Raw genomic sequence first — 9,323 nt, forward strand, 5'->3', positions numbered from 1 at the left:
ATACGCTGCAGCAGACCGTGTTCCACTGCAGCTCGCAGGAAGTCGATAGGGCGCGTGCATTGACCGTCTGCCCCCAGCGTGGCGGCGCTCGCTCTGAACCAGATCCTCCTGCCGCGTCCCGATGACGCCCTTCTGTCACTTTCACACGAGTCCCGACCCGTTCAGAACTGCAAACGGCCCGGAGGGCGCCGACATGCGACCGCACGCAGCTTTCAGCCAAACAGCCGTCATCGTCTGAGTTTTACACGCCGCCGTGAATCAGACAATGAGGCCGGAACCAACGGAGCCTCCCGGGTCTGGGCCGGGCGCCGCCTCATTCAGCGGGGGCACCAGTGTGGGAAGTGCCCCCCCCCCGGTGCTTCCACCGAGTTCTGTTTGCGTTTCAGGTTTTTAACCAGACTGACAAAATAAAGATACGCGTCAGAAATAATTGGAACTTCCTGCTGAAGCCAAATGGTTCCACAGAATAAGGGTCAAATAAGGGTTTTAAAATAAAAAATAAAAAAACACATTAAAAGTGATGACTGATCAGAGTCCGGTCACACACTGATTAGTTTATAATAGATGCTCCTAGCTAAATAAAGATGACTAAATAAAGATAAATAAAAAAATTAAATATCCACCAAACTGACGTTATTCCCTCCAGCTTGTTTATATTAGAAAGTTAATGTAAGACAAATAAAACAATGCAGCTATAAAGCTTTTGTAATCGTTACAGAACAATTACTACCAATATATGAAAAACTTGATAATTAAATACCAAATACTACTAGAATAACCGAGTAAAACACAAAAAAAGCAAAGATCCACACCTGGTTGTGTATGAAAAGCCATAAATGTACATTTTTAAAGTCTGATTACCTGCTCAGCTCTACCTGAGGGACACAACATGTAGGACCAACACTGTAAAACTTAATGATGGAGAACCAGGATTTAATTATTCACGTGTTGCTGTGAATATTAAAAATCTACTGTAAAAATCTTTAATTAGACGACTTCCAACCAAACATAAGCCATTTTTTCATCTCAAATGTCCACATCTGCTGAGAAGATAAAGATGCAAAGTTCTTCCTGAGGCCAGTTAACAGAAACGCTGCCGGCAGCAGAGACACAGGCGAAGCTCGATAATCTGAGTGAGATTATAAACAAAGCAGCATGGAAAGCTGACCCGGCAGGTAAGGAACCGCAGACTCCGCGCTGAAGAAGAACCCGTGCAGAACCAGAACCTTTAAAAAAAAAAAAAAAAAAAAAATCCGCCTACCAGCTGATTTCTGACGGCTTTCCCAAAGCGGTCGCCGGTCCAGATCTGAAACGTTTCCTCCTCGGCTGCTTCAACCACCGCTTTAGATCCTGAAGGGACGAATGACGAGCTGCTGCTCCCGGCCAATAGGAGAACAGCACCCACTTCCACCTGGCAGGTAACGCTCCCCCCCCCCACCTCACTCTCTTATTTCACGCAGCAGACGAAGGCAAGCGGGACTCACGCAGATGAAGCAACAGGCAGAGAGAGGAGGGCTGTGGGAGGGAGGAGAGTGGGTGGGTGGGTGGGGATTCCCACTGTGGATTCCAGGAAGCCGGCCGACTCCTGGCTGCCCACTTTCTCACGGGGTCAACAGTCTACAGGATGTGACTCCTGCACAATACCAGCTGACTTCCCCGAAAGGAAGACGGGAGACTGGGGGGGGTTAAATTATGACTAATTATCACTTCAGGAAACATATTCAGTGAAACTGAAAACGGGGGAAATGTAATTGTGTTGCTTTCTGGCTGCTCAGGCCTGGCGGTGATCCAACTTCATGATTCACAATAAAATAAAAAAAAAAAAAAGGTGATTCAGCGAATGATTTACTGCCGTTGCTCATCTGGGCTGGAACAGAGGAAAAAACACCAGCTTTACATTAAACACCGTGTGAAGACGGATTTTTGTTTGAAGATACTAATAAGTGTAATATTTCGAGATGCTGCAAGGCCTAAAGGTTTCTACGCTACACTGCAAAAACTAAAAATATGTAAATATTTTCTTGAAACGACAGCATTTGTCCTTGATTTGAGCAGCTAAATAAGCTCATCTTCCAATGCAGTGAGTATTTAGACCTCTAAAATAATTAGATACACTGAGCCTGGTTCTGGTTCTGCTGGAGGTTCTCCTCCCTGTTAAAGGGGAGTTTTCCTCTCCACTGTCGCTTCATGCATGCTCAGTATGAGGGATTGCTGCAAAGCCATCAACAATGCAGACGACTGTCCACTGTGGCTCTACGCTCTTTCAGGAGGAGTGAATGCTGCTTGGAGAGACTTGATGCAACCTGCTGGGTTTCCTTAGAGAGGAAACTTTCTCACCAACCTGGAGGATCTGATGGAATCTGACTTTGGAAAGAGCCTTGAGATGATGTGATGTGAATTGGCGCTATATAAATTGAATTATATAAATTGAATTGAAATAAGATGATGGAGATGGTTTGTTCCCATTTTAGGTGCAACAATCTTATTCCATTGGCAGATCATCTTATTTACCTGCTCAAATAAAATAACAAATACAATAATTTCAAGAAGATTTTACTTATTTTTTGTCCCTCTTTGCAGGGTACAGAGAAAAACCGTAACCATTATTAGAAATGTCAGTTAAATGAGAATATTCATGAAGCCACATTTGTTCAAATTAAACTAATGAAAATGAAATTTGTAAAATAAGTACAAATTATTCATCATGTCCTCCTAAACAGTTTTGATTGAAATTAAAAAAGGGGAAAAAAAGGAGAAATGTTGAAGGTAATGTTGAAGTTAATGTGTGAATCTGCTGCAGGTGGAATACCTGACGACGAGGGACCAGCATCTAGAGCACAACGTTTTTAAATTACGAATAAAAGCATAAAAATAATGAACGGCTGGGAAACGTCCATCTATCCAGTATCTTCTGCTTATCCCAGACGGAGTTGCAGGGCCAGCAGCTGCAGAGGAGAAACCCGGACATCCTCCGGCTCATTCTGGGACCAGAAAGCGTTCCCAGGCCGGATATGCAAGCCTCCAGCCAGCTCTGGGTTTTCTCTGCCGTCTCCTCACAGTGGGAGGTGCGGGGAACTCATCAGGATGGAGGTGCCCAGAACTCCTCAGCTGGCTGCTGTCGATGCGGAGAAGCAGCGGCTCTACTTTAAGCTCCTCCCTCTCTCTAAGGCCGAGCTCGGCTAACCTAAGCTAACCTCTGGAAGAGGCTCGTTCCGGACCGCTTGTATCCAGGATCTGGTTCTGATCCAGATCTGGTCCAGGATCTGATCCAGGATCTGGTCCAGATCTGGTCCAGGATCTGGTTCTGGTCCAGATCTGGTCCAGGATCTGGTTCTGGTCCAGATCTGGTCCAGGATCTGGTTCTGATCCAGATCTGGTCCAGGATCTGGTTCTGATCCAGATCTGGTCCAGACCTCATGATCACAGCTGAGGGTCGGACCGTAGACGGACCGGTGAAATGGAGACCTTTACTTTTTAGTTCTTTTACCGCAACAGAGCGGCGCCAGCATCACCAACAAGCTGCAGCTTCCTCCGTTATTTTCACGCTCAGCACTTTAGCAGAAGAGACCTAACAGGGTGGCTGTTCTGCAGCTGAAGCTTCTGCTTTCAGTTTGAATACGCAGCGATATTTTATCACCAAGCTCGCTGTCACGCTGCAAGCGGAAGGCGGCTGATGAACTTTGGTGCAGAAGTGTGACTTTCTGACTGACGGAGCAGAAACACAAAACAAAAGTCGACTTCCTCCAGTAAAGAGACTTTTAGACAATCCAGATATGATCAGGATCCACAATGATGCACAGAAATTAACCTTCTGTATTTTTAGACCTGAAGGGGGAAAGTTGCTGCGGTTTGTTTGTTTTTAATGCGTTTTCTTGGCAAGTTGGAATTAAATTATGCATGTAGTTACAGAAACATAAATGGCAAAAATTCATGACAGAAAGAATTTAAACATCACTATTTTTGATAATCGTGCCTTACAGCTACTGAGACTGAAATGTCAAAAAGGCCAACACAGGATTATAGTGATATTTTTTTTAAATGTTATGGTCCACAGAATGACTGCTGATTCGACAGTAATCCAACATCACACACACGATGAGGCTAAACCGCTGCACAATCCAAGCCTTTTCAAGGAAAGTTGAGTGGAAGGACAAAAAAAAAAAAAAAAAAGCGATTGAAATAGAGTCCCATTTTTAAATGGAGTGATGACTGAAATAGTAACATACCATAAATTAGTGTATAATTACTGAAATAAACTTTTGTTATAAACTATTTGAGAACATATACCTCCAGATACCATGACAGGAGAAAAAAGGTAAATTAACACTAATTTCCCCCACTATCATCAGCTACTCTTTATCCTAATCTCTCACCCACAGCGGACAGATAGGGATCAGGCTGATGGACGTTTGGTAGTTAAACACCGATCCTGTGGGAGTCCGGAGGTCTTTAAGCTCCGTCAGGTTGCATCTAAAAGTCTAATCCCAAACCCATGACTCCTGAGAATCTGGAGAAAAAAAAAAAAAAAAAAACTGTCCTTATCCGTCCTCAGAAACTCTCAGAGACTACAGCCTTCAGGATTCCTGAGGATTTCACAAGAAACCAACTTTGTTTCAGTTTTATCTGCTAAACTGAAAGTGTGGAGGAATCCCATCAATCTGCAGCAAACCTGCGTCATTTCCACACATGCGTCTCGCTCCAACCCTGAACTCATCCTGTACTCCTCACTTCTACCCGCTGCATGGCGTCTTCTTCAGAAATAAACCAATCAGGACGCTGCAGATGAAGACGACGTGCCGTTTCTGTCACCACAAATCAGAAATAACCATTTCAGTCATTCAGAATCTGAACACCACCCGCTGCATCTCACTACCTAAAATCATTAAAACTAAGGAGTCGTTGCACATCTCTGCCCGGTTATTTGTTTTTTTTCTTTTTAAATCAGCAGCGGTTGCACGGTACCAGCTCTGCTTTTAGAACCTTCCAAGCGAGCCGGGCTGAAAACGCGCCGTCAGAAGACAGTCGGTTACTAGCAGCTCCGCCGTTTCTGAAGGCGCACATCAGCGGCCGAGTCCTCCACCGCTGAGTTGTCTTCGCCGCATTAAAACACCTCAACTTATTGTGACTACCACACCCACATAAATGTGGTAATATTTTAGTTTACATGGAAACGAGTCAAGTAGATGCCAATGGAAAAGGTCCAATGCTCAGAACTTGTCTGACAACCTGAAGAAAGATAAAGGATCTGAAAAAAAAAAAAAAAAAAAAAAACACCACCACATCAGACCTAAATCTAAATGAGCTCAAGAACAGACGAGGAACAAAGTCCCTGATGTCCACCAGTGGGGAAAGGCACCATTAATAAGGTTTTGGGACCCCAGAGCCTCCATTGGGCCCTAAAACACCCCCCCCCCCTTATTTCTGCCACTAATTGCCTGCAAGATGAATTCTCACGTTATTTATGCGTTCACAAACACACCAGAATCCATCTCGTGTCGCTCCTGCTTCAACCGTTTGTGTCCGAACCAAAAAACGGTTCGGACCAATCAGGTTGCAGTATTGAGGTTTAAGGCGGGACATACCGGTGCGATGAAAGCAAGAGCACCTGAGCCCACAGCTGAACCACTAATTCTTTGTTAGAACAGCAAAAAGCGCCTTGACCAGCATAACTTGTGGTTTCTCATGACGCCTGCTGCTTATTTGGTTTGATGCCGTGATTGGCTAAAACCAACCGTTGGTAGGCGGGCACTAGGTGTCGTTTTGCCCAATCAGCTCAGAGAGTTCTGCTGCAGGTCCCTCCTTCCTGAACGGATTAAATGTTAGAAGACCCAGATTTAAAACGTGCAGAATTAGAGTGCTAAACATGATCAATGTGGCTGACAAGGTTATGGATACCAAGCAAATGTTTTAATTATCATTTACTATAAAACATTAGCAAAAACTTTGCTATAAAGCAGATTCTTTTTAAAAACAACTATAGACACGCATTAATATTTAAGCTATTTAACAAAAACCGTTAAAGGTCTCTAGAAGGTTAATGTTCTGTTAACAGCCACACAACTCTGATTTAAAATAAAATCGTTGCCTTTTTAAATCTATTCCCTCTTTTCTCTGCGCCTGAAGGTTGTGTTTTTGCTAACTTGCCATCCACCTGTGCATTGCAGTGTGAAGCCCTTATCGGTGCAGCATGACCTACCGTGGCCACTAGGGGGCTCCTAAGACAAATTTTCTCTGCATAAAAGATTTACTATTGTATAAATTGTGTTTTGTTACTATAATTATATAGAAATCATGAATTACCCCCATAAAAATAACTCTTTAGTCTTGGGGGCTCCCTAACAGGTCCAGGGCCCTAAGCATCCGCTCAGATTGCTTGTAACTTGGGCCGGCCCTACCCTAGAAAAGGTGAACTATTATCCACCTCCTGATCTTCCCCAGATAGCCGACCTACAAATGTTACTCGAAAAACGCCTCTGTCTCCATTTTAATCAGTGTTTTTTCCTTTTGTTCTAATCAAGGCGAATTCTGACGAAGTCAAAGCAGGAGTACGAGTTCTAACATTTAATTTCCAGGAAACAGGAAAATATGAACTGAAATCATCCACAGTTCAGCTTCGCCACCAGCAGCCAGCTCTGTCAAATAAATAAAAGTAGCTTCGGAACCGGTCCGTACCCAACGAGCTGGAATCCAGCCTAGGACTGCAGCCCAGAGTTCAAGCGGGGACGTGCAGAACCGACATCATCAGCTTAGATCAGCGTTCTGACTCAGCAGGGATGAGTCCTCCGATAGTCACACAGCGTCATCTGCTCAGCCAACACAACTTTACACAATCCCACCAATCCGTCACCCTCTGGCCTCTTCTGGTGATACCAAACAAACCGGATCGTGTCACATGACCTAAATCTGTTCAAATGGATTTCATCCGTTTCAACAGAAAAAAAACAAAAAAACACAGGCTCTGAAAAATTATTAATTAAAATGTTTAAAATCTCTAGATTTAAGCCTCCCTGATATATAAACTTACTGATGTCAAACCAGCAGTTTTGGGACGAGCTGGTTAACAATAAAAAATAAGAAATAAAACATTTTATTACTTCCTGTGTTGTTTTTTACCTCCTAGACTGACACCATGGGGTTTAGGTTTATAATGTAGCGTTTAAAATATTCCAATAGTGAGACAGTAAAACCTTCAATATTCACAGAGTTGCTTTTCATGTCTGACAAATATTCTCTAAAGACTGAGAAATGTTAGATTCTCAGCAGAGATGCAGATGATTTTTCATCAACTGGCTGCATGAGCAGGTCTAAATAGATAAACAAAAACTGGACATTTTTGCTAATTATTAAACGCATAATAAAGAACTGTGTCTGTCAACTTTGAGTTTGTTTGGTGTTAGATGATTAGGAGAAAAAGTCAGAGAGGCCAGAATGTCTGGACACAGGAGGGACAGTGAGGACATCGGAGGAAAATTAAATACCAGGCAGGAAAATTGCATCATCACCAATTTCCAACGCATGTTTGTCCATCCAGCTACAACAGCGCCCCCTTCCGACAGAAAGCTGCCTGCACCTCCACCAATACAGTTTATAATGGGGCTATTTTGACTCAAACACTACTTCAACCAAAGACCCTGCAGGACTTGGCTTTAAGGGAGGGGTAAGTTAAAAAAAATGCAATTCGAGAAAATCTGAATCGACTGGCGGCAGCTGAGAAAACCAGAAATCTGCGAATCTAAATAATAAAGCTTCCCGTTTGAAGCCAGTTAAATGCATTATAACCTTTTTTTTTTTTTTTTGCACCAGTCAGATTCGTTATGAACCTGTAGCCCATTAAATAACTATTTCAATTTTTACAGTAACATTTGCATCAGAACTGTTCTAAAAAAATGTTTTTAAAAAGCACAGCTTGTGACCCGAGGCGATAAAAACGCCTTTCTAAACTAAAATAAATAAAAGAGCCTATAAAGTCCAAGCTTTTACAATAAAAGGCTCGTCAGTCTGGCTGTTATATTAGAAAAGTGATTATTGGTCATTCCACTGAGCCAGGTAGCTACAGGTGATGATTAAGGCCCCTGACTCCACAACAAGCCGCATAATTAAAATCACTTTGTGTTCATTTTCTGTTTCATATCGAGTCTGAAGCTCGCAGAATGTTGTTTTTTATTTAATTTATTTTTATATTCTTACCTCAGTTGTGAAGGTGAACTCTGCGGGCTGTCAGCTGCGTGTCTGACCAGAGTAAAAACGTAAAATAAAAAGTTAAAGATCACAGCTGCGTCTTCAGGAACCCCTGATTTCAGATATCCCTCCGCGGCCCCGGTGCTGCTCAGCGCATTGATACCCGGAGCCATCTGAGCCGTTCTGCGGCCACATAGTCCCTCCATCCATCCCGAGTCTTTTGGGCCCAGTTTTGTCATGAAGTTGAGACACTTATCGCGATATTTTGAATTCCTTAACGAGATTTTTTAAAAACTCTAAATTGTTTCCAATATTCCAATAGATATTCTCGAGGTGTGGTCCACAAATAAGCAATCTATACCACCTAGAGACATTTTTAACCCTTATTCTTGATAAATAATACTTGTCTAGAGCTGTAAAAGTTTTATTCTCCTACTCTACTGTAAATTCTAGGACCACCAGAGCTACTATTAGACTGGACCTGGCTGTTTCTTCTGGACGGAGCGCTTATGATCAGAAGTTATTTTCAGTGAGAACCTCTTATGACACAAGAACATCTGAGTGTTTAAATTGATTTTCCAATAACTTAAAATCCTGCAGCCAATGTTTCTTACATCCGTTTTGGGTTTTAATGTATGGTACTGATTTGTTGTTATAAACCTTACTTTTTTCTTTTTAAGTTCACTACCCAGGGTGTGTTTTTATTTGATTTTACTTGATGTCTTCTGATTTTAAAATTTAGCTAATGTTGTACTGAAAGCATTGTGCCCGTTTGCCTGTATTGTATTTATATTTATTATATTTTATATGGTACTCTGAAGGACTACAGATGAAAACTAGCCTTCGTGGTTAACTCTGTCGTGTCCTGAAATGTGCTTTGTCCCCTTTTGAAATAAACATCATCATGTAGTTTATGTTTTATAGTCCTTTTATTGAGTAAAATGTTCCATATTTCTGTAGAAAATGAAGAGAGAACGTGTAGTTTTCAAAAGTGCAAAACAAGAAAAACAAATCTTTATTTGTTTATTGTGTTAATGCGGCTACAATCCAATGCAACCAGTTTAATATTTAATTTGTGCTTGACCTTGGTTCATTTAAGTTAATAATATCTAATTATCCATGGATGCTTTTAAGCTCAGACAGTT

The 9,323-nt window shown here is 42.2% G+C and overlaps 1 protein-coding gene across 2 annotated transcripts in view; it reads right to left on the bottom strand.

Annotated features, from left to right (window-relative positions):
• Positions 1-8,317, bottom strand: part of lima1a (LIM domain and actin binding 1a) — a 31,703-nt gene extending 23,386 nt beyond the window's left edge. Inside the window, exon 1 of one of the 2 annotated variants that reach the window (XM_012869359.3) lies at positions 8,188-8,317. The gene's annotated coding sequence lies outside the window, so the exon portion shown is untranslated. Of the gene's footprint in view, positions 1-1,261; positions 1,444-8,187 lie in introns of those variants that run through there. The other variant, XM_012869350.3, reaches the window with a different exon arrangement.
• Positions 8,318-9,323: the final 1,006 nt, after the last annotated feature.

Source organism: Fundulus heteroclitus, chromosome 1 (genome assembly GCF_011125445.2).
Source record: "Fundulus heteroclitus isolate FHET01 chromosome 1, MU-UCD_Fhet_4.1, whole genome shotgun sequence".
Taxonomy (NCBI): domain Eukaryota; kingdom Metazoa; phylum Chordata; class Actinopteri; order Cyprinodontiformes; family Fundulidae; genus Fundulus; species Fundulus heteroclitus.